The sequence below is a fragment of the Alligator mississippiensis genome, chromosome 3, assembly GCF_030867095.1.
Source record: "Alligator mississippiensis isolate rAllMis1 chromosome 3, rAllMis1, whole genome shotgun sequence".
Lineage (NCBI taxonomy): Eukaryota > Metazoa > Chordata > Crocodylia > Alligatoridae > Alligator > Alligator mississippiensis.
The window spans coordinates 299819859-299847788 of NC_081826.1; the positions used below are offsets into that span (position 1 = coordinate 299819859).

The following is a 27930-nucleotide window of genomic DNA, read 5'->3' on the forward strand; positions in this document are numbered from 1 at the left end:
TGAGGTGGAAGCATTTATGGTAGCCTGGAGTGTGGCCAGAGGCTTTCCTGGGACCTGGGCCTTCCTCTGAAATTGCTCCTTGACTGTCAAGTCAATGGGCTTCTGATGGGGAAGTCCTGCAGAGGGACCTGACGTTGGATCAGTATTGCCTGAACTTCCAAGATTCAGGGAAGCATTAAAGTGTATATATATATTATATATATAAGCCTTCAATTACAGTGATGTGTCCAAAGGCAGCCCGGAGCCCTTTGCTGTAATGAAATGGGATGAAATCAGCATTTCTCACCCGGCACTCAGGTGGAATCGTCTCCAAGACTAATGACTTGTTAGCGCAATACTTAGAACAGTCCTAATGTCGGGCTGATGGGAGTTAGATTTTTGCCCCTAACCATCCATCTAGCATCTCGCACAGTTAATTCAGTCCTGGCAAGCTGCCAGTGCAGGGAGCCATCTGAGAAGGATTGCTGTGAAACGACAGACCCCTTTCTCTGCTGGTATGAATGTAGCACATGAGACAGCATGGGGCTTCTCCCAATAATACTAGCAGAGAACTTGGTCCTAGATCATCAGGTTGGCAGTTTTATTGCAGTTTAACCATTATAGTCAAAGAAAAATTAATTTTGCTGATATACTAGCGTGGCCTGGTTGCCCCACAGCCAGGCCGGCTCAGGCAGAGCACTCAGTGTTAGCAAAGCAGTGTCCAGTGTAGCCCTGACTCAACGACGCAGCCTCCAAGGAAGAGCCAGAGTGCTGCCACTTGAATCAGTCGTGGGGTCGTCTCTCTGAACAGCCCCAGTATGTGCACTGCCATGGGATTTCAAGGCCCCTTGCTCACAAACGTGCTGTTTTTCTCCAGCAAATGCAAAGCAAAGGTCCTAGCTGCTTGTTTGTAGAGCACCTGTGGCAGCTTTCCCAAGAGCAAAGGCACATCAGCCACAGAGCCAGGCCTGGTTCAGCCTGGGGCAGTAGTTCAGATTAAAATGTATAATGGAGCAAGGCAGGGGTGGTCAGAGTAGGTCACCTGTGTTGTGAGGGTGGAAGCCAGGAGATCAGAGCTGTGTGTCACAAGCCAGATGGAGCCCTGGTGTTAACAGTGTCATGCTGATACCTGCACAAACCATCCCCTCCCTGGAGCTAGCAGCAAGGTTCAGATGGGAAGAGTGAAGGATGTAGTGACAGCCCTGGGCCCCGGACGGTGTTTAATGGTGTTCAGAGAACACGACATCCAGTCTCGGCCCGCACGAACTTCTTGTTCCTGCACCCAGTTAAACCAGCAGCTCCACCCAAGAGCAGCCTGATCTTCACTGGCTGTGTCATATTCTTTGTCAGGTCTTTACCAGCAGGTCAGTCATTCCTGTGGCCTTGGCTGCATAGCTTGTGCTACAAGAGCCATCCCCCCACACATTCCCCCAGTGCCTGCACCCCTCACCTTGGTCTCCTGCAACCCTGCAGCTTTGAAGGCAGCAGCAGATGGGAGTGATGCTGCTGTGCTGTCATGACCTGGGGCTCATTCGTGAAGCACGCAGGTTGCCCAGTCAGTCCTGCCATCATCCATCGATCGCTCATTCATGTGACTGGGTTTGAGACAGGCTACAAATGACTGTGAACTTTTTTGTGTGCAATGGGCAGTTTGGAAAACCTCTCATCTCCAGGTCCAGGAGTACTTGAGCACTGGAAATACATTTTGCAGTTGAAACAGCAAAAAGCCAGTGGCTTGATGTAATTAGGGACCGGCTGTGAAAGGGCATGGGTTGGCTCAGGTGGCCTGAGTCACGGGCCCAGAGGCCAGGGTACCAGTAGTGGTAACAGCATGAACACTTCCAACCAACATCGAGCCATGTTGTAGTCCCCCACCCCTCCTCCATGTGGGTCCTGTTTACTGAGCCTGTGGACCTGCAGTCAGCTACCTGCTTCCCCCATGACGTGCTGAATGGTCCTGGGTGAGTCTGGCACCAGTGGTAGTTGAAGGGGGAACCGACCTGCCTTGCCAGCCTCCCCTTTGAGAGGGCAGGAGAAACCAATCCAGTTAATGGCTGTATGTCAAGTTGCAGAGTCCATGGCATTCGAGGGGTTAACTCCAGGGGCCCTTTCCTACTCAGCCTACACTGGCCACTTGCCCAAGGGGGCAGGGAGCTCCTGTTGCCCCTCCTGTCCCCTGGAGTACCCCGAGGAGACAGCGACACATTGGGAAGCAGGCCCAAGGCAGGGATTACAGCAGAGCCTTGGGAGCCCTTCTGTCAGCTGTGCATGGGTTCATTGGGGGAAGGGGTAGGAAGGGTCTAGAGCTGTCACACTAGCAGCTTGATCAGGCATGTGTCGTTAGCACAGAGTAGCACAGGGAGCCGTCACAGGAAATCACTGTAATGTCCTTGCGGACTGCAGCAGGTAGACATCTATGCAAATCACTGTGATGAATATTCATATGAAGCAAGTGCTGGGGTGGGAGCCGGGCTTCATCTCATCCCTGCTGCATGCTGGCAAGTGCGCGTCAACGCGGACTTCCCTGTCCGCCCAGGGCTGGCCTGCCCTGCACTGCCAGGCTGGCTTTGGGAACACATGCACACTTTGCACCACTCCACATGGCCCTTCCCCCCCACCACACACCCCACATGGGTCCGAGGTTGAGGAAGTAGAAGGATTGTGGGTTAGGCTACATGGGGGGCAAGGAGAAAGGGATTTGGTGGTAGGGGTCTGTTACAGACCCCCACATCAAGGGGAAGAAATAGATGCGGGGCTCCTGAGGCAACTCTCGGAGACCATAAAAGCTAAGGAGGCGGTAGTCATGGGGGACCTAAACTACCCGGACATCTGCTGGGAGACACAGTCAGCAAGGTCCCATCGCTCACGCAGGTTTCTAACTTGTGTACAGGACCTCCACCTGACACAGGAGGTACACGGTCCCACTAGGGGGAATGCCATACTGGACCTGGTCCTGGCAACGGGAGATGACATGATAGGGGACCTCCAGATCGGTAGCTATCTGGGAGACAGTGATCACCTTATAATAGAATTCACCATAAGACGTCGAGTGGGTAAGGTAACTAGTAGGGTGAAAGTGCTAGACTTTAGGAAAGCTGATCTCAATGCACTCAGGCGATTAGTCAAGGAAGCACTGCAGAGTAGGAGTTTTGATGGGATGGGTGCCCAAGAAGGGTGGCTGTGCCTTAAGGAAACGATCCTTCGGGCACAAAGCAAGACGATCCCCGAGTGAGGCAAAAGAGGGAAAGGGGCCAGGAGGCTTCCATGGCTGACCAGAGAAATCCAGGGCAGCCTAAGGGCCAAAAGGGGAGCACATAAAAAGTGGAAACAGGGTGAGATCACTAAAGATGAATATACCTCCTCTGCTCGTGCTTGTAGGGAGGCAGTTAGGCGGGCCAAAGCTACCATGGAGCTGAGGATGGCAACCCAAGTAAAAGACAACAAGAAATTGTTTTTTAGATATATTGGGAGTAAAAGGAAGGCCCAGGGAGGAATAGGACCCCTGCTAAATGGGCAGAAGCAATTGGTGACAGATAGGGGGGACAAGGCTGAACTCCTCAACGAGTTCTTTGCCTCAGTGTTCCTAAGCGAGGGGCACGACAAGTCTCTCACTGGGGTTGTAGAGAGGCAGCAGCAAGGCGCCAGACTTCCATGCGTAGACCCTGAGATGGTGCAGAGTCACTTGGAAGAACTGGGTGCCTTTAAGTCAGCAGGCCCGGATGGGCTCCATCCGAGGGTGCTGAAGGCACTGGCCGACGTCATTGCAGAGCCACTGGCGGGAATATTCGAATGCTCGTGGCGCACGGGCCAAGTCCCGGAGGACTGGAAAAGGGCTAACGTGGTCCCCATTTTCAAAAAGGGGAGGAAGGAGGACCCGGGCAACTATAGGCCGGTCAGTCTCACCTCCATCCTTGGTAAAGTCTTTGAAAAAATTATCAAGGCTCACATTTGTGAGAGCCCGGCAGGGCAAATTATGCTGAGGGGAAACCAGCATGGGTTTGTGGCGGGCAGATCGTGCCTGACCAACCTAGTCTCTTTCTATGACCAGGTTACGAAACGCCTGGACACAGGAGGAGGGGTGGATGTCGTCTACTTAGACTTCAGGAAGGCCTTCAATTCGGTATCCCACCCCATACTGGTGAACAAGTTAAGAGGCTGTGACGTGGATGACTACACAGTCCGGTGGGTGGCGAATTGGCTAGAGGGTCGCACCCAAAGAGTCGTGGTGGATGGGTCGGTCTCGACCTGGAAGGGTGTGGGCAGTGGGGTCCCGCAGGGTTCGGTCCTTGGACCGATATTCTTTAATGTCTTCATCAGCGACTTGGACGAGGGAGTGAAATGTACTCTGTCCAAGTTTGCAGATGACACAAAGCTATGGGGAGAAGTGGACACGCTGGAGGGCAGGGAACAGCTGCAGGCAGACCTGGACAGGTTGCACAAGTGGGCAGAAAACAACAGGATGCAGTTCAACAAGGAGAAATGCAAAGTGCTGCACCTAGGGAGGAAAAATGTCCAGCACACCTACAGCCTAGGGAATGACCTGCTGGGTGGCACAGAGGTGGAAAGGGATCTTGGAGTCCTAGTGAACTCCAAGATGAACATGAGCCGGCAGTGTGACGAAGCCATCAGAAAAGCCAATGGCACTTTATCGTGCATCAGCAGATGCATGACGAATAGGTCCAGGGAGGTGATACTTCCCCTCTATCGGGTGCTGGTCAGGCCGCAGTTGGAGTACTGCGTGCAATTCTGGGCGCCGCACTTCAAGAAGGATGCGGATAACCTGGAGAGGGTCCAGAGAAGGGCAACTCGTATGGTCAAGGGCCTGCAGACCAAGCCCTATGAGGAGAGACTGGGGCACCTGGACCTTTTCAGCCTCCTCAAGAGAAGGTTGAGAGGCGACCTTGTGGCTGCCTATAAGTTCATCACGGGGGCACAGAAGGGAATTGGTGAGGATTTATTCACCAAGGCGCCCCCGGGGGTTACAAGAAACAATGGCCACAAGCTAGCAGAGAGCAGATTTAGACTGGACATTAGGAAGAACTTCTTCACAGTTCGAGTGGCCAAGGTCTGGAACGGGCTCCCAAGGGAGGTGGTGCTCTCCCCTACCCTGGGGGTCTTCAAGAGGAGGTTAGACGAGTATCTAGCTGGGGTCATCTAGACCCAGCACTCTTTCCTGCTTATGCAGGGGGTCGGACTTGATGATCTATTGAGGTCCCTTCCGACCCTAACATCTAACATCTATGGGTCCCCCCATTATGGGCAGAACATGGCCCTTAAGCTGGTATGTAATACCCTAAATGCTGGTTACTGAGGCTGACTCCACCAGATGATACTCAAGCTTGATCCAACAGCACTGAGCTAACAGAACATGGCAACAACTTCCTAATGGTACAGTCTCTGCCATGGTGTGGGCCCCAGAACCCCATCATAATCAATAATTACCATTAATAATGTACCACGCAGTGCCCTGAGTTGGGAAAATCTCTGCGGTTACGGGGGTAACAATGTGATGGCTCTCAGCTGTATCTCAGGCCATCATTTGGGATCCTTCTTTGGGTCTCAGGATGGGTTGGAGTTTGTGAGGGTCTCTAGGTGCTTTCTGGAGTTGATCTAATCAACCCACTTACTACCCCTCTTAGGGTGGTATTGCATGTTACCTTTAAACCATTCTAAAGGCACTTAAAACGGGAGCATTCGCGTATTAAAGGGTGTTACACTGTGCTAAGTACCAGCAAGTCTTCAAGTTATGCTGCTTCGGGCAAGGATTATCTTTGAGCCATTCTACCTAGCTTGAGCTAAGGTATTATAAGTCTGCTCCACGGAGAAAAAGTGACTGATTTGCAGCCATCCAGCATCCCAGGATGAACGGTTCCCAGCCCCTCTACCCCAACAGCCTTTCCACTCTCCCAAGCTCTGCTGTCCAGGGGGTGTACTGGCCCCAAGGCAACACCACCAACACCCCCAGTGGGTCTGACCCCAGCCCACATGACACTATGTGGCTGGCTCCAGGGACCCCAGGACATCTGATCCAGGCCCCTGGGCTGGGGGCCAGGCACACGGCCTTCCCCTCAGGGTGCTATGCCTTTGCCCCATATCTGGGCAGCTGTCCCCTAGCCAGGACAATTTTGGGGGAGAGGGCATGGCTCCCTTCCCCAGCTTCCCCCTTTTCTGGGAGGGAGAGAGCTCCCTAGCACTGAGCATGGTGGGAACATGGAGCCCGGGGAGGCGTGCATCGCCAGGCTCCATGCTCGCACTGCTGAACCCCTGGGGCTCCACTCCGAGATGAGAGGGAGAGTCCTGGCTCCAGGCCATGCCACTTCTTGCCAGGCCCCTTAGTGGCAAGTCATAGTTTGCAGGTCAAGGGCAGCACTTAGGCTTAACCTGCCACTGCTTGGAAACGGTTCTGGCTTTAACAGCGCCTGTCATTGCACAGCCTTAGAGTGGTTTAAAGGTAACCGGGAACAGCGCTGTTAGTGGTGTCTCCTTCCCTGCCCCTTTCCCTTCCCTGTGAAATCTTTTCTTTCTGCCGGTCCATTCCTAGCATCTGACGAAGTAGGTTATTGCTGACAACAGCTCTTACCTCTGTGAGCCTATTAGTCTCTAAGGTGCCACCCTGCCCCACCTTCTGCCTAGCTCATTACTGCAGTCCAGGTAGCACATCCAGGGGGCTCGGGTGAGGTTTCATCATCTGGAGGTCGGAGTGACTGAGGGGGTGTTGGGGGGCTCTGGCATAGCATCACAGAAAAAGAGGGCTGGAAGGGACCTCAGGAGTCATCTAGTCCAACCGCCTGCTCCAAGCAGGACCAGCCCCAAATACATCATCCTAGCCAAGGCTTTGTCTATCTGGGACTTAAACACCTCCAAGTATGGAGATCCCACAACCTCGCTGGGTAACTTGTTCCAGTGCTTTACTACCTACCCTCCTAGTGAGAAAGTTTTTCCTAATATCCAAACTCAACTTCCCTTGCTGCAGCTTGAGCCCATTGCTCCTTGTCCTGTATCTGCCCCCACTGAGACCAGCCCAGCTCCATCCTCTTTGCAGCCCCCCTGCAGGGAGGTGAAGGCTGCTATTTAATCCCCTCCCAGGCAAGTAAAGGTATATTCAGGAAAGCTATTGCAGCTGGGGACTTTCAGGTTGAGTAAGGCTTCTAAGAGAAGGTGCCAATACAAGAGCAAATGGGATGAACCCCACCTGGTCTGATGAGGCCATGGCAGTGGGTTGGCGAGGTCCTGCTGGGTGTATGCAGGTTTGGGGACCTAGCACAGTGACTCCCTCTTCCCCCCATGTGCATGCGGAGGCCTATGCAGGGCTGACAGCCATTTACTCTTGGGCTAAAAGGCGGCTCTGACTTATCCCTGCTGTAAAACAGCCTGCCCATAGCCCATGAACTGCTGAGCAGGCCAAGGTTCAGAGCAAAGAATCCAGTTAGAGGTCTTACCACTTTATTGTAAGTCAATACGAAGTGAGCTGCGCTGTGAACTTGTTGCCTCCAAAACAAACTGGGCACTCTTGATTCATCCATCTAGCGCAGATCCCCAGCAGAAAAGAGGCACCGGGCCATAACGTAGCAAGGAACAAAGGAGCCCTGAAATCCATGCCAGGCAGCACTTGAACCCCTGGATTCCCTGGGGTCCCACTGCTGGAGTCCCATCGCTTAATGCTTTGCATCTTATGTGGCTGTTTAGACCAAAGCAGCGGGATGTGAAACACCCAGTGGACAGAGTGCTTCCCCCCCACTTTGCACTGGAGTAAACAGCACCATGATGTGCAGAAGGAATAGGGGCCCGGTCTTATCCGTCCACCCACAGCTTGTCCCCGGGGTATATCAACGCCCACTTGGGATGGCCTCTGACTTTGGTCTAAACAGCCACATAAGATGCAAACTCTGACTCATGGGTCAAGTGACTCAGATTCATGCTAGCTCTGGTGAAAAACCAGGTTTCTAGGGTCCCAGCCCTGATTTCATGCTATTCACTGAAGCTGCAGGCAGCCTGAGGCTCGTTCAGTGGAAGTGTACAGGTGGTAGATCCCAGGCCGTCCCTTTGGGAACACACTGAGGGCCACCAGGGTGCTGGCTGCTTCACGCAGCAGGGGTACAGGTTTTCAAGTGGGAAAGGACCACTGTGGCCCTTCCCTGTGAACCTCAGTCTGACCCGGGACGGGGGATGCCCCCACGCATCGCTGTATCACACCCCAGCATCCGCTCAGACTCCATACCCTTCAGAGCCACGTGCTCTCCGCAGGAGACCTCCAACGCATGGTGGATCTGTGCCACCCTGTCCAACCCCATCTAGGGTTCATGCCTTCTGTGCCCTAGATCTCACTCTGCCTTTCCCGGCTGTGCTAAAGAGCCCTGTGCTAGAAGCCATCGTGTCCTCATTCCTGGGCTGCGATCAAGTCCCACTGACCTCTTCAGGGAACTCAAGGAGCAGCTTTCCCTAGATTTTCAGGTTCGCCTCCCTGCTCAGCCTGTGCGTCTCCCACGGAGTATCTCGGCAGGAGCTAACACTGCTGTGAGGAGCCTTCATGCCCTCTGTGCTGGCTGAAAGGGAGCAGCAAAGCTGCCCTCACAATCATGATCCATGGGGTGACTCTTGCCTTGACTGGTCTGGGGGCTCCTTCCCCTCTGGATACCGCTGGATCGGCATGGTCAGAAAGCCCAGCCCCTTGTTCCAGCTACCAAGCCCTGACGGAGCATGGTAGGATTTCGACACTGCTGAAACCTGGCTTGATTATTTTTGAATTTCTCCTAGACCCTTTCAGGTTTCCCATAAGCGTCGCAGATAATTGCTTACAATCTATTCATTCCTGGAGACGTTCCATTTAGCGCCGAACTCACTTAGTGTGAATGATTCAATATCTCTCGCTAATGAAGGGCAGGCTGCATTAATGGCCGAACAAAATCCATGCTAATAAGCTACATAAAACTCCAGGGTGTGCAGCTGGAGAATGAGGCATTCGCTGCCTCCCGTTCGGGAACAGCCTCCGACTTTGCACCCACCTATTATCAGGCCTGAAGAGTTCAACATTGCTCAGAGCCCCTTTTAAAACTGAGGCCCATTTCAAAGTCTTAAAGGACCGCCGGTGCTGATGTTAAAGACTAGCGTTTCCTCCTTAGTGCAGTACTGCCAACCCCAAAAGGTTCAACAATCATATGTCAGACCCCGGGCTTCAAGGAACTGACTTGGAGATCATGACACTTGAAACATCATCAGCGTAGGCTCCTTCTTCTCTGCTGCCTGCGTTTTGGGCTGGGTTCAGCCAGGGCCGGGGCCTGGAGAAAAGCTCTGCGTATCCTGAGACTCCCAGTGAGGCTGTGCGCGTTGGCAGCCGTGCCTGCACTACAGACAGCACCTTTGTTAAGGAATCGAAGGAACGTGAATAGCTGGCCTGCCTGGCTTCGAGCCTGGTACGGTGAAAACGGCCTATTCCATACTCCCCTTCTCCTTTGACGGGTCTTGCTCTTAGTTGCATGGCCTACTTAGGGGGAAAACACTGCAAGGGGTATGTACTGAAACCCAAATAAAAACTTGCAGTGAAAATTTAAAAAAAAATAGAGGTAGCCCAGAGCCGCTCCATCCTTGGCAAAGGGCAGGCCTCTACACTGATGCCTCAGAGCCTAGATAAATGGCCTGATTTGCATCGATACCAGACAGCTCCAGACTTCTGTAGTCAGTCTTTGCTGAATTGCTTTGGAGAAGCTGCTGATGAACAGTTTTCTCCCTTTCCTTTGAGTCTTTTGCTTGGTACGTTGTTGATCGTAGGATGATAGGGAAGTCGGGCTGGAAGGGACCTCATGAGGTCATCCAGTTGAGTCCCTTGCCCAAGGCAGGATCAGCCCTGACTTAACCATCCGAGCCGTGTATCTGTCCAACCTGCTCTTGAAAGTGTCCGAGGATGGAGATCCCACAGCTTCTCGAGGTGCCTGACCAGAGTCAGAAAGCTCCTCCTCATCTCCAACCTACATTTCCCCTGTTGCAGCTTGAGGCTACTGCTCCTAATCTCCTACTGCTCCTAATCCCCTGTGGCCACAGAGAATAGTCTATATTCATTTCGGCAAGATAATTGCCTTTCAGATTGCTCTGTGTTTCCTGGGAAGAGCACACTGTGGCTCCTTTAGCAGGCAGGTGGATAGATATTTTTATTCTAACACTGAACCCTGACACGCTGTTGTTTGAGCAGACGTTGCTTTGATATCTCCAGCTCAGCGATGTCCCTCCTAGGTTAAGCTGCAGGTGGACATGTGGGGGTAGTTACTAATGTGATTAGCCGTATTGAAGTATAACGGGAGGGGTGACAGGCTTCCTATAACAAATAATGAAACCCAGCAGAAAGATGGGCTTGGCGGAGTGACCTGCTTCTGATGTAGAAAGAAGTGGACGTGGATCTGGATTCAGCAGACTCCTAAATTTGGCTGTGGGAGCTTGGATCAGCTTGTGAAGACAGAGACCTGCTACAGGGTCCTGAGCCTTAGCTGGCCGTGGCTTTCAGTCGCCCTGACATTCAGCGGCGTTTGCATTGGGATCCTGCTTTGGGCTTGTCTTGGATTTTCCCTACAAACCACAGACCTTTGCCAGTCGAAATTCACTGCCTGACATCCCCCCTCCCAGCACAGCCCAGAATGGTTTGAAGTTCCCACAGAGCTCGCTGGAGCTCGCCTCTGGAGGCCAGAGCTTATGATAGAGCCTGGTTGCGATGCAGTCCAAGGAAAACAATTGAAAAATCCCATCTCACATTTGGACTCGTCAGCACTGAGCCTAACAATAAGCTGTGCCAAAGCCATGTCTACGGCAGGTGTGCACCGGGCTGGAAGAGTTCGTGGGCAGCCGAGGGCCTAATCAGGACTGACCTGTGACACCGGAGGTGGGAGCTGGGCCTCCAGGGAAGAGCCCCGAAGCCCAGGACAGCTGAGGGGCAGCAGCCCGGCGGGTGGTGTGAAGCCAGGGGAGGTGGCCTCTTGCTGGACCCTCCGCATGGAAAGGTAAGCCCAGTGGGAAGCAGTTGGCTGCCACCAGGAGACTGGTTTGCTCAGCAGAGCAGAAGCATTGGCTTTCTTGGTCCATCACAGAGCTGGGGAAGGGATGAGGGGCTTGCTGAGCCCTGAAAGAGGCAGGGGCAGAGTTTGTTTCTCAGTGGACCTTTCCCATCTTGGGTAGGCTGGAAGGGCCGGCAGCACACTCCCCCCAACCGGCAAGGCGCTGAAAGCTGGGTGGGTCAGCAGAGTTGCTGGGGTGGAAACAGGAAGATGCTCTGCCACGCTTTGTCCTGCTAGGGGGGGTGCCCTCAAGGGTAAGGCCACAACCCTTTAAGTCTAGACAAGCAGGAAACACCTGTAAGCAGCTATTTCTCCAGCTGAATTTGGGTTAAACCCGAGATGCCAGTATCAGAGAGCCCCCCTGGGGAGCAGGCCAGGTGCAAACGCACCCTAGAAAAAAGTTTCCAGATGCTATGTTCCAGCCCTGATGGAAGATGCATTCGAAAAGAAGGTTTAGATGCATTTCTTGCTCTCCTCCACTTCCCATCAGAGAGGAGACTAAATGGGAAACAATGACATGACCTTTAAAAGGTCCAGCAGCTGCAGTCCAGGCATCCTGGGTCATCTCTAGGGTAAGACAGCAGCCACTAAACAGTGCCCTTGTTGCGACAGACAAAACTCATTTTAGTGAGAAGAAGTCAGCATCGGACCAGGTGAAGCGGTTCAGTTAATTAAGCCCAAGTATATTTGCTTTTGTGTGTGTGTCTTTTTTTTTTTTTTTTTTTTTTGAGGCTTGCAAAACCCCCCCTGCAAGGCAGCAAAGGCCCAGTGGTATTACTGCTGGCCTCTGTAAATATTGATGGCTTCAAGATAAATGCCATGCTGCTGCATGCCTCCTACAAAGAACACTTCATATACAGCTGCTCCCAGGGCATTTTCCCCCATTACCAAAGCTATTGACCTTTCAAAATATGGAATGCTTTAAACGCCACAACCTTGTGGAAATGAGTTAATCCGCCCTGGCAGTCCAGAAGCGTGCTTGCCCTTTCCCATGCGGAGAAAACATGCGCCACTGAACAATTATTTTGTATAACAAGTCTCCGTGATCAGGATTGGAGCGCGTCTCACTTGCAGAGAAGGATTCCCCTGGAGGCGGGCCTAAGGGGTCCGTAAGCCGTTCCCGAGACCCCCCTTCCCTGCCTGCGAGGATAAATGCTGGGCTATTTTCAGACGGCTCCTGCCTGCTCGCCACTAATGGGAGGCAAAAGCTGGCGCGTGGCTAAAAGGCAGGTGGAGTTTGGCAGCTGTAAGGTTTTCTGAGCGATCCCAGCCTTGCAAATGCTTTTGCAGGGAGTTTGGGGGCACGGTTCTGCAAGCCCTGCCCTGGGAGACCGACCCCCTGGGCTTACCCCTGCAAGGTGATGAGCCAGCCTCTATGGGCCCTGTCTGCCCGATGTGCATCTCCTTAGTGCTGAGCACCAATGCCAGCCAAAGCAGCCAGGCCAGACAGGTGCTGCCGGGTTCATTGCCTCCCTGCACCCTGCTGCTCCAAGCCATCGACTGGCTCCCACACGCTCGGATCAAGGCTCTGCAGGGCTCCTTGTCAGCCTGCGGCTTTGATCTCAGGTCTTGCTGATCTGGAAAGGTCTCGATGCCCCGCTGGGCTCTTTCTTCCGTCCTGGTGCCGTCCACGCTGCCCTCCCCTCCCCAGTCCTGGTGTCTGGAAAGTGCACGCTCTGCCTCAGCACCTCCAATCGCAGCTTCAGTCACCCCCAAGCTGGCTACCTCTTTGTCATATGTGATTGAGCCGGGGACAGATCCATGGGGGGGCACTGGTGTGGTCGCATCCCAGCTCGTTCCCTGGTGCCAGCTTAGGTAGGAGGGTCCTGGCCCCTCCTGAGGGCAGTGGGGGTTCAGAGGGAGCCAGCATGATGCCCTGAGGCTCTTGCTGGCAGCACCAGCTGTCGAGAGCTACTCTGCTTTCTGGGCAGAGCTGCTTGGGGGGGCGGGGGGGAGGATATTGCGCAGACTGCCCGAGAGCCACAGTGGCTGGTGTTACCTACACAGCTGGGGCCCCCTGCCCACCAGCTGCTGTTGCGGTGGTGGGAGCTCCAGAGCGCATTCGGATGGGGTCTGTCCCACTGAGGGAGATGGCTCTGCAATCAGGGTACGGGGATCCTGTTCCCCAGCTGCAGGGCCAGAGCCTGAACCCACCTCTGAGCCAAAACACCGGTGGAGGGCAGGGAGCGCAGGTCAGGCCCTGGAGGTGCTGCTGGAGACCCTGGGTTGCCCGGGATGCCCAGGAGGGCCAGGCAGGGGGCAGGTGCAGGAAGGGTGAACTTGTCCCCGACTGACCTGGGGGCAAGAAGAGCCCCAGAGCTTCTGCTGCTCTCCAGCCAGGGGCTGTGGGAGCAGTGGTGCTGGGCACCAGGCTTCATTGGGACAGCAGGTTCCCTCTTCCTGCCCCTGCTCTTGGCTGGTGGGGGGCACACAGGTGGGACCTGGCAGGGAGCAGGGGCAGGAAACCTGGCTGCCATCGCCACTGGCCCCATGCAGCTGCTTCCCACAGCTGGAACCACAGGGCTGGTGTGGACATCCGACGGGGCTGGACAGGGCGCAGCAGCAGGAGAGAGGGACCCACTCACCACCATATCTGGTGGACCCAGGTGCAGGGCAGCCCAGAGGTGCTCCAGCCCCACTCCAGCTGCAGGCTGTGGGGAGGGCCTGCAAGGGTGTTGGGATCAGCTGGGAAGAGGAGCAGTAGCAGCAGTGGTTCATAGATTCATAGATGTTAGGGTCGGAAGGGACCTCAATAGATCATCGAGTCCGACCCCCTGCATAGGCAGGAAAGAGTGCTGGGTCTAGATGACCCCAGCTAGATACTCATCTAACCTCCTCTTGAAGACCCCCGGGGTAGGGGAGAGCACCACCTCCCTTGGGAGCCCGTTCCAGACCTTGGCCACTTGAACTGTGAAGAAGTTCCTCCTTATGTCCAATCTAAATCTGCTCTCTGCTAGCTTGTGGCCATTGTTTCTTGTAACCCTCGGGGGCGCCTTGGTGAATAAATCCTCACCAATTCCCTTCTGTGCCCCCGTGATGCACTTATAGGCAGCCACAAGGTCGCCTCTCAACCTTCTCTTGCGGAGGCTAAAAAGGTCCAGTTTCTCTATGTGAATGGATGTGTCTCTCTTCCCAGCCTCTGCTTGTCCCTCCCAGCCTGTCTTGCCAGCGACCGTGTGTACACTTAGCCTGTTATGCAGTGCCCAGCACACTCCTGGGGGCACGAAGCCAGTAGCAAAGTACATCTTCCTCCTCCCTTGTTCCCCGTAAGTGCCTCTGGTCGCACTTAAGTGGGCAGAAGCCGACTTGACATGGCTTGAAGTTGCATTTACAGAATTACAGCCGAGGGCAGGTCCCCCAGCACAACGGCTCGCTTCCTTTCTGCAAGAGGAACTGTGAGGCATTTTCCAATTCCCCTCTGAATCTGAGTCCACTCAGAGAGCAAGAGCCCGCACAGATGGAAGTAGACCGACACTTAGAGATCAGGATGTGTTATCTGCCTCTTAGCATCGAGGCTCCATCCCTCCAGTTAAGTCAGCCCTGGGCCATCCCTGCCTCCATGCATCAGAATTGGGCCCCGGAGCCTGTGCCACCAGTGCTGGGATTGGGCCCGGAGGCCCTGCCCAGCCCCATGTGCTGAGATCAGGCCCCGCAAGCCAGAATCGGACCCTAGGGCCCCATGCTGCCCCTGCCCAGCCCTGCATGCTGGGATCAGGCCTGTGGAGAGCCCTGCGGGCCAGATGACATGTTGTCAGGGGCTGGATGTGGCCTGTGGGCCAGAGGTTGAGCATCCCCGAGTTTCCACGTATTCCTGACAGCAGGGGCTGATTTTAAACTTAGCCAAGTGCACGTCCGCCACTTCCTCCAGCAGTCTGCGAACATGAAACCCAGGATCTCTGAGAGCCCTTGGAGGGAGAGTTGATGTCCTGGAGGACTGGAGAAGAGTGAGCGTAGCACTGATCTTCAGATGCAAGAGGCAGGGGCACAAAGGAGGACTTGGATAATTATGGCTTGGTCGTTCCAGCTTCTATTCCTGGAATGATGCTGGAGCCACTGATTAAACAGTCCAATTACAACCACTTAGAGGATCAAAAGAAACGAAAGCGCCAACCTGGATTTGTGAAGTTCAAGTTGTGTCACACCAAACTAACTTCCTTTTTGGGCAGGGTAAGGGGAAGCAGTGGATGGGAAGTATTTGGACTTCACTAAGGCTTCGGCCCCAGTTCTGCAGGATGTTCTCGTAAGCTAATTGGGAACGGCGCAGACAAAACTGTAGGAAGTGGGTACACAGCTGCACTCACAGAGGAGTTATCCATGGCTCGCTGTCAGCCGGGGCGGACGTATCAAGTGGGGTCCAGCAGGGGTGTTGACTGAATTTTCCTGTTTAGTCCAATGGGGCCAACCTTTTTGGCACGTGCACCATAAATTAGCCCTCCCCAAATGCCACTCCAGTCTTGTTCAATCTGCTGCTCTGCTTTCTGCTCCCTGCCGTAAGCTCCCTGCCCAATCTGTTGCTGTTTTTTGCTTCCAGCCCCACCTGCCCCTGCCCGTACCCTCCCTGATCTGTCGCATGCCACACTCAGAGGCTACCCATGCCACTTGTAGCACACATGCTGCAGATTGACCACCCCTGGCTTAGTCCTTGTCTCTACAGTTTGGACCACGACATATGGAGTGTGGCTGACAGCAAGTGGGGAGGAGTTACAGGCACGCCGAAGGTCAGGGCAGGAATTTGAAATGACTTTGATAAATCAGATAAATTGTCTGAAATCGATGACATGCAATTCAATAAACACCCGTGCAAAGCTCTGCTCTTGGGAAGGGAGACATCAGATGCACAAATATAAAATGAGTAATAACCGGTTATGTGGCAGCAGGGCAGAGAAAGATCCAGCAGCTATAATGGCCCACAAACCAAATGAGTCAATAAAGCGATGCTGTTGCAAAAGAGATAAATCTTAGTCTGGGAGACGTTAACAGGAACATCTCACGGAAGACAGAGGGGGTAATTATTCCATGCTGCTCAGTATTGGCTAGGCCTCTGCTGAACGGTGTCAGAGCTAAACATCCCAGTGTATGTCTACACTGCTGTGATAGGAGAGACTGCGGTAAAAACACCTCGGCTAGCTCTCCCTGCGTTCACGCGTGTGGGAAAGCAGTCCGTCTTCCATGCCAGGCCTGAGCTGAAACCTGGCTAATTTAGTACAAATCTCCCAAGCAAGCAGGAGCTGCACGACAGATATTAGTTTAGCATTGCCTTTCACTGCGAAGCATCCCCAGGTGCAGCGGACCGACGTATGCATAACAGGTAAGGAGCCCTGTAGCCAGAATTGAAATGCAGCCACTTCTGGGGCGGCATCTGGCCAGTTTAGGACTGTGCCAGGAAGGGGAGTCCCCTCTTCTTTTGGGAAGCCAAGTTGGCAGGCAGCGCTCACTGAGATCAGGATAAATGCCGTAGCTTTGCACAGAGTACCGTGGCTCTCCCAAGAGCACCGCTGAGTGGGATCCCTGCTTCTCATCCAGCCTGAACAGCGGTGCCCCGGCTGAGCTATTGGCTCCGTGCTGACTCACGCAGCCTGATTCAAATCTCCCTTGCAATGGTGTAAAGCGAGGTTAACTCCATTGGCTTCAGTGGGATTAAAGCGGTGCCTGCTGTCATGAGAATCCGGCCTGGGGAGAGCGATCATTTATGGAGCCATCGACCTGCAGCACCCAAGGGGCTCTCATCTGTGCTGGCTTCAGCTCGTTCAGGAACTCCACATTCAGCACTCGCACGCCAGGACCGACTTGTACTTGCAAAGGGCTCAGGCAGAGCCTGACCATCTCTTTGCAGAGACAAAACTTCCCTGGGCTCAGTGAATTACTCCCAGGCTCTGAGGAGGGATGGAGCATGCCATGCTGCCAGCTCTTACGGCTTTCTTGCAAGTGAGGCAGTCCGGCCGGCCTCACACGGGTCAGACCTCTCAGAAAGTCACCTATGGGGACTGCCCCTTCTGATCCATGGCCAGCTGCCTGGGGTTGAAGCAGCCACTCCGACTTGTTGAGGCCGGTAGATAGCGTCTCCCCCAACAATAAGGAAGAATTTCTTTACTGTCTGAGCCCCCAAGGTCTGGAACAGCCTGCCACCGGAGGTGGATCAAGCACCTACATTGAACACCTTCAAGAGAAAACTGGATGCTTATCTTGCTGGGATCCAATGACCCCAGCTGACTTGCTGCCCCTCGGGTGGGGGCTGGACTTGATGATCTTCCGAGGTCCCTTCCAGCCCTAATGTCTATGAAACCTATGAACAGCCCAACAGTGCTGGGAACTGGAAGCCAGTGGAGCCCAGGAGCTCAGGTTTGGGTTCAGGCTCCTTTACCCCTCCGTCGTCTTGTGATCAACGGGCATGGCTCCTCGGCCTCAGCCTGGAGGAAGGGACCCTGTAGCCCCCGCTCTCAGGCCCAGAAGGGGTGAGTAGCCCCAGGAGGACACACAAGAAGCTGGAGAGAGCAGAAGGGAGGAGCTGGGGGGTCTGGATAGGCTGCGGGATGGGCTGAACGAATGTGGGCAACCCAGCTAGTGCAAGCACTGGGGAAGTGGGGTGGAGGGGAAGCCTGAGGCAGGATCATGTGCCGGGCTGGTCAGAGAGCGAGTTTCTGCAGCAAAACTGGTCCCATGCAAAGCCTGGATTGTAAGAAGCACCTTCGCACGATGCCCCCGCCGACATGGGTAGCATGCAAGACCCAGGCGGGGAAGCTTGAGGAGCAAGTGGGTGTCTCTGCTCACGGGTTCTGGACTCCCCGACCGACTGACCCTTGGATCTGGGACCTGACCACCTGGCCTGGTTTTAATTGGGTGATCTCTTTTTAGGAGATAATTCTCATCTCTCTCCCCTTGCCTGCTAACAGCTGCAACGTAGCTTCTCCCGGCTGCAAACAAAGCCCTTTCCAGTTTGGGCCCTGGCTACAGCAGCGCCGTCTGCTCTACACAAAGGCAGCTCTGCTTTGTTCCTGCCTTTTGTCGGTGCCTCTCGGATGCTCCTGCCACCTCACCGATGTCAGACAGTGTCTAGAGGTTACGTGCAGAGTGTTGTTAAATGTATTGCCTCCCTGTCCTGTCATCTGGGAACTTGATATCCTCATTGGCTTTGTCAGTGTTTGATGAATCCTGATTCCGTGCGGGAGACAAAAGAAAATCCATCACAAGGACAGTGAAGCCAGGCAATAAGAAAGATGTCAGGACACACGGGGCAGCACTGTATTAAATCATCCTTCACCTTTCAGTCCTGCATTGATTTTGTTCTTTGTTGCCAAGTTACCAGATGTCTGCTTTTTTTTCCCCCCATGTCGTCCGTCCCCCCCATCTTTGCCTCGTACTGAGCTCCGGGAAGAGCGGATGACACTAGTCTGCACAGGCTGCAGTCACAGAGCAGAACTTCTTCAGGACAGGAGGGGCCGCATGCGTTGTAGGTCGCAGGCCAAGCTCCTCTTTTGCTGCCTTGTCAGGGAGGTTGCACAAGTCATGGTGCTACCGGCCTGGAAGCGCGACCATTTCCCCTCGTGTGTAGGAGTGACGTTACCTGTTCAGTGGCTGATGCACCAAGGCCTTTGGGTAGCGGTAGGAGATGCCAGGCACTTCCAAGAGAGCAAGTGGGTTCAACATGGAGTGGGAAATGTTTGGGATACAAGGGTGTTCAGACTATTGCAGCTGGCTGTGTCTCCGGAGGCAGCATCCTAGCTGCAATCCAGATGAAACAAGCTCGGAGGAGTTTATTGGATCCTGATCCCTGAAGATTGGCCAGGTCCATTGGCTTGTGCTGTTGCTGCCCTGAGACTCCCATTTGTTTCAGGTCGAACGATCACAGCTCAGTCTCAAGCAGTGGCCCGGCACCATCTCACTTAGCGGATCCAATTCTGGGCTGCTGACTGGAATGACACACACTAGTTTGCACTTTCCCCCTTGCGAGCTGTGCAGAGGAAGGCGGCTCTGGGATAGCGAGCAGGGAGCCCTGTCTTGGCACCTACAACAGAGCTAGTTCCTAAATCCCACGTGGCTAAAGACCTCTGACTCTGCAGGGCAGTGGGATTGCACAGGGGGAGTTTGCAAGTGACCCTCAAAGTCTCTTCCAACCCCTTGATTCAATGAATAGGGCCAGAATGTGGTTGGTAACGATGGAGATGACTAGGACCAAGCCAGGCCCCAGCTCCCAGGTCACCTCAATGGAAGTGGCAGCAAAGGGCAAAGCCTCTCGGCTCCAAACATGCACAAGCTCATTTGTCTCAGCTGCCAGCGAACATGCAGGGTGTTCAGAAAGCATCTAACCTGGCCTCCGCAATGGTACGCTAGAGCCCAGCAGATTTCACAGATCAAAGTGCTCTTTTGTTAGTGGCCATGTCTTTCTAATCTGATCCAAACTTATGCGAAGACATGTGAAAGTGAGTCTGTCACTGACAGTTTGGGAAAATGAAGAATGGATGACTGAGCATCTCCATGGGAAGGGGCTGAACTCAAAGGGAAACCCCCCCCAGGACATGGTGGCTGCCCACTTTTTAAGTGAGGAAGAATCAGCAGTGAAGGTGAGACAAGGTCAGGAGAGGCCATGCTGCCAGAACAAGCTGATGCAGTCCACAAGCTGGTGATGGAGGGAGAAGGTCGACAGCAAGGCATAGACTTGGGACAAGGGGCATCAGCCCTGGTTCAGGGCAGGTCATCCTCATAAAAGACTCGGGATCCAAAGAGGCAGCAGCAACGTAATACCACAAGTATGGGTTTCCCAGTGCTGGTCCTCACCACCAGAGTCCAAACCAAAATGCCATGCTCAGTCATCTGAGAGCAGCTGGGGTCTCGCACGGCCTCCTGTGCTCCCTCTGGGATGCAGCGTCCTTGCCGGATAACGCTTGCTTACATGAATAGGTCTGGTTTTCATTATTAGCCGACTTGCTTCCCAACCTTGGGTGTCTAAAATTGGGCTCCTAAAAAAGAACTAGTCAGGTCACGTGTGCAAGGCAGCGGCGTGCTGATTCTCCTGCTAGGAGCAGCACTGGAGGGTCCTGGCTGAGGGTCTTGTCCCTCTGCTCGGGGTCAGAGCGATGCCATATTTGAGCGAGGAACGAATTTCACCCCACGATCAGATTGGAGCGGACTGTGGGGGGTTTGTCTTCTTTTGTGGCGGGGAGCGTGGCCCTTTGCCTGGGATGTCTTGAGTGTATATGGGCAATGTTTTATAGAAGCAGGACGCTGGCTGCTGTGGTTCCCCTGCTCTACCTGTAGCAGGTTCGGGGCTTAGGACTGTGTTGTGTCAGGGTTGAGGGTCGTCTTATGTAGATGATGTTTGTCTGGGATGGTTTGGATGAGTCCCTTAACTTCTCTGCCTCAGTTTCCCCGCTTGTCAGGCTCCTAGGGTGCTGGGAGAATGGTGCTTGGCAGGCAGGCGGCACAGACACGACCATAACATCTCCGTGCCGCGGTTCTCCAGCTGTCCAGGGAGGAGACTTGCACAGCCAAGCCTCAGAGCAGTGCTTTGAGGATACAGCCACAAAACAGTGAGGGGCTTGGCAACTGCAGTCCCAGAAGTCACAGGAGCAGCTTGCTGGTGGCTTGCACCGCCTGGACGTCCGTCACTGGGGACCTGCTCTCTCAGCTGTCCTCTCCGTTCTGTAACCTCAGCCGCCTCCCTGTTAGAGCAGCTGAAGTGAGGGCTGGGCCGAAGAGACTCCTCTTCCAGTCCTGCTTGTCTCCACAAAGCGTAGTCCTTTGCAGATGGCTTTAACGCCCCCTCATATATGGGCTGCTGGTCACTCCAGGGTATTTGTGATAAAGATCACAGTGGTCAAGGCTGAGCCGAGGGGCAAGATGCTAGCCAGCACCCTCTGGCTTTGGTTGCTGCAGGAGCACTGGCACAGCCCAGCCCCCATCCAACACTGCAGCCAACATCCAGTGCCTCTGAAGAAGGAGCATCTGGCTGGGGTCATCTGAACCCAGCACTCTTTCCTGCCTATGCAGGGGGTCGGACTCGATGATCTATTGAGGTCCCTTCCGACCCTAACGTCTATGAATCTATGAACCCCTCTGACACATGGAGCAGAAAGGGGTGAGGGCAACCAGCAAAGCCCAGAAGCCTGAAAAATCCCGATGGCAGAGCACAGGCATCTCTACTCCTAGATCATCCCGCACCAGTGGCTGCCCAACCTCTCCTGGACTCCTTTAGTGATGGAGAGTGAGTCCACAGCTTCCCTAGGCCTCCTTGCTCTGACACTGAAGAAGTTTTCCTGAGATCCATCTAAATTTACTTTGCTGCAACTTCAAGCTCTTCAAGGTCCACATCCTCCTCTCTCCAGCAAGAGAGAAAAAGTGCTTGCCCCCTTTTTTGATGGCAGCCCTTCAAGTATTTGAAGTCTGCTCTTGTGTCCCCTCTTAAGCGCCTTTTCTGAAAGCTAAACATGCCTATCTCCTTCAGCCTCTCCTCACATGGCCTGCTTTCCAAGCTCGTCATCGTCGTTGTGACCTGCCTCTGGCCCCTCTCTAAACTTTTCCACGTCCTTTTAAAAGTGTGGGTCCCAGCACTTCATACAGGACTCCACATCTTCCATCTTGTAACCAAACAAGGATTGGACTCGCTTGGCCACTGACCCACATTTATTAGGTGCAACTCCTGGCTGTTTCTTCACTGAAGAGCATGGTCCTTACCTGCAGGTTCATCTCCCTCAAGAGCCAAGTTGCTTTGTTTGGGATGTGTTAGTCAGTACAATACTGCAGCCCCCAGCTGGGCATTGCCTTGGTCCCCTGCCCCAGAGGCAGCATGGGGGAGCGGACTAAGAGTAGGCTGGGAGCTGAGACTAGCCCGAACGCTAATCAAGGCTGCACTGCCAACGGACTCTGCAACCTCAGGCAAGTTGCTTAAATTCCCCATGAGCCAGTTTCCCTATCGCTGAGATGGGAACACTGTTAGGTGCCTGCTCCTTGGGGGAATGATGTGGATTAACTAAACAGGGAAGTCCCATGTGAGTAATAACTGCCATTGCATTGATACATTGCTAGAGATTCAGTGGCGCTCGGATATCATAATGAGCAAGGAAGGATTGCTCCCATGGCTGGAAGGAAGCCTGGGTAGTGACCAGGAGGCCTTTGCAAAGGCATTGAGGGCAACTGCATTGACAAGCCATGGGGCTGCCATACAAGACATGTTCCCCAGAGCACCGGCTCCTGTGTGGAGGGCACTGCTGCAACCGCCACGTGCCCAGGTGCTGGCTTTTATCCCCCTGCTGATGGATGGTCTCTCTAGAGAGCCCCGCAGTCAGCAAGCAGGTCTGTATTTCCATGCTAGATGACGGTGGGATCCCTGCGTCTCATCCCAATCTCTGCTCTTAGGTTGAATTCATCATAGTTAGAGGGATCACAGTGGGGCTCTTGAACTATTGATAAGAGGCCCTGGAAGCAGAGAGAGGAGATTGTGACCCCCTGAAAAGACTCATCCACAATCCAAGGGTCTTACTGAGTGCAGAGCTCCCCAGTATGATGCATTGCTGCAGGAGGTTGTAGAGGTGGGTGGTAGAACGGGGTTCAGAAAGGGGTGACACCAGTTCACGGAGGACAGGCCCATTGGGAGTTATTAAATCGAGAAATCAGGGCAGCCCAAAACCAGTGATGGTGGGTGCAAGGGAGGTTGGACGGGATGGGTCACTCTAGACATGCCCTGTGTGTATCCTCTCCCTATAAAGCATCTACCAACTTGCCACTGCCAGAAAGACTGCAAAAGCTAGCAGGGCCACTGGCCCAGCCTGGGATAGCCCTGCTTGTGATCAGATTGCCTGGGTGCACCCCCAGTTTCTTAGCTGTTCAAGCAGCCCCCTCATTTCCAATGAATCGTCACCTCTCCCCCTGATTCTTCCCTCCAGGGCAGAGTGCAGGGTGCAGCAGCTGCACTCAATGCAGACCAGGCTGGCACCCTCCTCTTGGCCTCGGCAGGGTCCTGTTCTGCATTGAAGAGGTGTGTGGCCATGGGCTGGGGTTTGCTGCCCCCCGCCACAGGCTTCTGCACTGAGCCAAAGGCTCTAGCATCAGGGCAGATGCTACCCCAGCTGCCATGGGTCTCTGCAGAGAGATGGCCAGCGATCGGGTTTGTGTGTGTCACTCTATTGAAGTGTAACTCCTGATTCTCAGAGCAGGAGGGGGCAGTGGTAGGCCGGTACCACTTCTCAGGGTGCTTGACGGGAGCACTGTCCAGCCGCTTCCACTCTGAAGCCTCTGCCATGGCTCCTCATCACGCTGAGAGAGACCTCAAAAGGTGGCTGCAGGAGGGGCGTCACTGTCTTATACTGGGTTTGGTGCTAGAGGAATGGGAACCAGGGTAGGGCGAGGATTACTAGGGAGAGGCACTCCTGAGAAAGCTGCAGGGGTGGGATGGGAGCACCAGGAGTCCAGCACAGGGCAACAACCCTGATCAGAGGCCTGGGAGACAAGACTGATGAGGAGAGGCTGAAAGAGCGAGGTTATTTACTCTGCAGAAGAGAGGATTGAGGGGGCATTTGATCAGTCTTCAAGTACCCGAAGGGTGATGACAGGGGGATGGAGATGGGCTTTTCTCTGTGGCCACAGGGGACAGGACTAGGAGCAATGGGCTCAAGCTGCAGCAGGGAAACAGGTTGGAGACGATGAGGAACTTTCTGACTGAGGGTGGTCAGGCGCTGGAACAGGCACCCAGAGGAGCTGCGGCAGCACCGTCCTTGGAAGTTTTCAAGAGCAGGTTAGACAAGTTTGGCTAGGATGGTTGTCAGAGACGCTTTTATTTATTTAATATATATATATATATATATATATATATATATATATATATATATGAAGTTATATACATACATGCTCTATCACAAACTTTCCATCACACATCTTCAACCTCATTAACAAACCTCATCGTGCCTGACCAACCTAGTCTCTTTCTATGACCAGGTTACGAAACGCTTGGACACAGGAGGAGGGGTGGATGTCGTATACTTAGACTTCAGGAAGGCCTTCGATACGGTATCCCACCCCATACTGGTGAACAAGTTAAGAGGCTGTGATGTGGATGACTACACAGTCCGGTGGGTGGCGAATTGGCTAGAGGGTCGCACCCAAAGAGTCGTGGTAGATGGGTCGGTCTCGACCTGGAAGGGTGTGGGCAGTGGGGTCCCGCAGGGCTCGGTCCTTGGACCGATACTCTTTAATGTCTTCATCAGTGACTTGGATGAGGGAGTGAAATGTACTCTGTCCAAGTTTGCAGATGACACAAAGCTATGGGGAGAAGTGGACACGCCGGAGGGCAGGGAACAGCTGCAGGCAGACCTGGATAGGTTGCACAAGTGGGCAGAAAACAACAGGATGCAGTTCAACAAGGAGAAATGCAAAGTGCTGCACCTAGGGAGGAAAAATGTCCAGCACACCTACAGCCTAGGGAATGACCTGCTGGGTGGCACAGAGGTGGAGAGGGATCTTGGAGTCCTAGTGGACTCCAAGATGAACATGAGCTGGCAGTGTGACGAAGCCATCAGAAAAGCCAATGGCACTTTATCGTGCATCAGCAGATGCATGACGAACAGGTCCAGGGAGGTGATACTTCCCCTCTATAGGGCGCTGGTCAGACCGCAGTTGGAGTACTGCGTGCAATTCTGGGCGCCGCACTTCAAGAGGGATGCGGATAACCTGGAGAGGGTACAGCGAAGGGCAACTCGTATGGTCAAGGGCCTGCAGACCAAGCCCTACGAGGAGAGACTAGAGAAACTGGACCTTTTCAGCCTCCGCAAGAGAAGGTTGAGAGGCGACCTTGTGGCTGCCTATAAGTTCATCACGGGGGCACAGAAGGGAATTGGTGAGTATTTATTCACCAAGGCGCCCCCGGGGTTTACAAGAAACAATGGCCACAAGCTAGCAGAGAGCAGATTTAGATTGGACATTAGGAAGAACTTCTTCACAGTTCGAGTGGCCAAGGTCTGGAACGGGCTCCCAAGGGAGGTGGTGCTCTCCCCTACCCTGGGGGTCTTCAAGAGGAGGTTAGACGAGTATCTAGCTGGAGTCATCTAGACCCAGCACTCTTTCCTGCCTGTGCAGGGGGTCGGACTCGATGATCTATTGAGGTCCCTTCCGACCCTAGCATCTATGAATCTATGAATCTATGAATGTGCCCCCCCCATGAAGAGGTGGTGTGCATGCCACAGACCCAATCTCCGCTTCACCTTGGTCTTCTTCTCCTAGGCTGTCCTTCTGCTCAGCTCGGGGTCAGACTCCACCCTGAGGGTCTTGACCCTCTCACGGGGGACCGAGACTCCCATGGCCAGACAGGTGCTTTTGCTCACCTTGAACTTAGCTCCTGCTGCCACCTTGTAGACCCGTGTATTTAATGGTAGTCAGAGATACTTCTGCCTTGAGCAGGAGGCTGGATTAGATGACCTTGTGAGGTCCCTTCCAGCCCTGCTTTCCTATGATTCTTATAAACTGGTGTGAAGGTGCAGTGCTGAGAAACAAGCTCTGGGCTGGTAGGATGGGGGCAGCTGTCTTGGTGTCAAGGGGAAGCTAGGTGTTGCGGGTGAGTTGTGTGTGAATAGGAGAGACTTCCAGCCCTCACCAAGGTGAGCACGGTCAATGATGCAATAAATGGGACCAGGATCTCTGCAGGCTGGGACTCTTGGATCCCTTGGGCAGAAGCTCCTCCCTGAACCACAGGCCAGACCCTCTGTGAACACAAATTATTGCCTCTCAAAGGAGAAATGCTGTTTTGCGTTGCCTGAAGCTGTGCCCAAATACCCTGCACTGCTCCGTGCCTTCAAGGTGCCCTGGAAGAACTACCGACCTCCCTCCTTCCGCTGCCCCGGGGACACGCTCGCGGCACGCTGCGCTGGTGCTATTCGCTGAGCGCTGCCTGTCGTCCCCCAACCCACAGTTCAGAGAAGCTGCCCGCTGCCTGTGCCCCGACATTTCCATCAGAACCGAAACAGTTCCTGCTTCCCTGCAGCCCCATGCACAGCAGCAAATACACCCCAGCGCTGCGAGCTCACGAGAGTTGGGCATTAGAGTTGGGGCCCTCATCGGCACGATTGTGTCTGAATCCTAGCATCACAGACAAGGAGGGTGGAAGGGAGCTCAGGAGGTCACATCTAGTGCAACCCCTGCTCCAAGCAGGACCAGCCCCAGCTACATCATCCCAGACGAGGCTTTGTCTACCTGGGTCTTCACAACCTCCAAGGATGGAGCTTCTACCACCTCTTTGGGCAACCTGCTCCAGTGTTTTACCACCCTCCTAGCGAGAAAATTCTTCCTGCTATCTAACCTGAACTTCCCTTGCTGCAACTTGAGACCACTGCTCCTTGTTCTGTTTGACCTTCCACACATTTCCCCCTGTTCTTGGATCCTCATCCCTGGCCTCTCGCCGGCATGCAGCTGTTGGCTGCCTTGGGAGAAGGCCCTGTCAGCCAGCATATTTGCATTTACAGATGGCTCCAGCAGCATTACAGCCATACGGCCTGAGCACCATGCAAATACACGGGGCACTGCCAGCATTGCAAACGCAGCTGGTGCAGACATTGCTGTGGGGAGGGAGAGGTGGGGGTGAATCTCCGCTTGCCCCCCCGGATGGAGGTGAGCAGACCGCTTCCCACCACCAGGCCTTTTCCAGGGGTCCTGGCTCTTGAGTCACGGCACGTTGAGCTAGTGTTGTCAGAGGAATGACTCATGCCCCGGAGTTAATAAAAACTTCTGCCATGAAGCCAAACAATTAGGCCTTCAACATGCATCTTTCATGGGGCCTCAGTTAAATATGCAACAGAGCTTCTCGCTTTGCAGAGGCAGCACTGGAATTGGGAATCAGGTACAAGCATCGCGTAGCAGCTTCTATTTATACAGGGACACGCTGCGTGGAGGGTGATGTGGAGCTCTCGCAGGCGCCCGGGGTTTTCACTGGCTTCGCTCCAGCCGATGAGCTCTGATCCGCAGGGTCCTTCGGCATTTGTTTATGGAGAGAGCACTTTTTTCTGCCGCACGTTGTGATCAACCACGCGGCTAATTGGGGACACAGCTGTGATGCTGGCAGCGGTTTCTGTTATGAGAAGCACAAAACATCTGATAGATCCTGCCCCAACCCAGACCATTCGCTGGCTCTAAGTGCTTTCTTCTCCATCAGGAAGGATGCTTTCCTCCTCTCTCCTTTCTGTTAGCATGTGATGTTATCCCAGTCTGCAGCCTTGAAACCCTTGTGTCTTCCCAACCACTTAAGGGACCTGACAGACACATCGCTGGACCTCGGGTCCATTTGAAACCCGAGTGACGGCAGGCGCCTGTACAGACCCGTCTCGGATAAAAGTGCTGGGAAGCTGCTCGCCACCTTCTTGCACGTGTAGTCTGAGATAACACCCCCCATCCCACTTCTGTGCAATGAGAAGCTCATACTTCGATGTGCTCTTCCTCGGAATAATTATGCATGATGTTGTACTGCAATCTCGTCGCCTCTCTTTAATGCCTGAATTCAGATTCTCCCGGTGAACACGACACAGCGCTGAAATAATGCCTGGCTCGGTGGCTTCTCAGTGCCCGTAAACAAGCTGCAGCTGGCAGGACGCACACAGCTTCTTGAGCACATTCGCAGCTCTCCCTCTAGAGCCCCTCTCCGTTCATTAGCATCAAATGTTCCGGCTTCTTTCGTTTCACTTAAGACGAAGAAGGAAACCAGCGCCTGAATCTTCCTGCCTGGCCTGGATTCAAGCCAGAGAGATCGCTCACTTCTGTAACGGACTGTGCAGGGGCGTCACGTTGCGTTAGCCTCTGCAACTGTTGGCGATGAGAGTTAGTTGGCATTAGCGGGAGATGATGTTGAGTTAACTGTTAAGACTTTGAGTGACTACTGCTGTTCCTGCTGGGGCTGGTGGGAAACGTGCGTTAACTGGCAGTTATCTGTGCCGCGGGTAAGAAGGTG

At 53.9% G+C, this 27930-nt stretch overlaps 1 protein-coding gene across 4 annotated transcripts in view; it reads left to right on the forward strand.

Moving 5' to 3' along the window:
* The window catches only part of DNAI1 (dynein axonemal intermediate chain 1), a 214096-nt gene that overhangs the window by 138307 nt on the left and 47859 nt on the right, over positions 1 to 27930 (forward strand). The window lies entirely within an intron of this gene.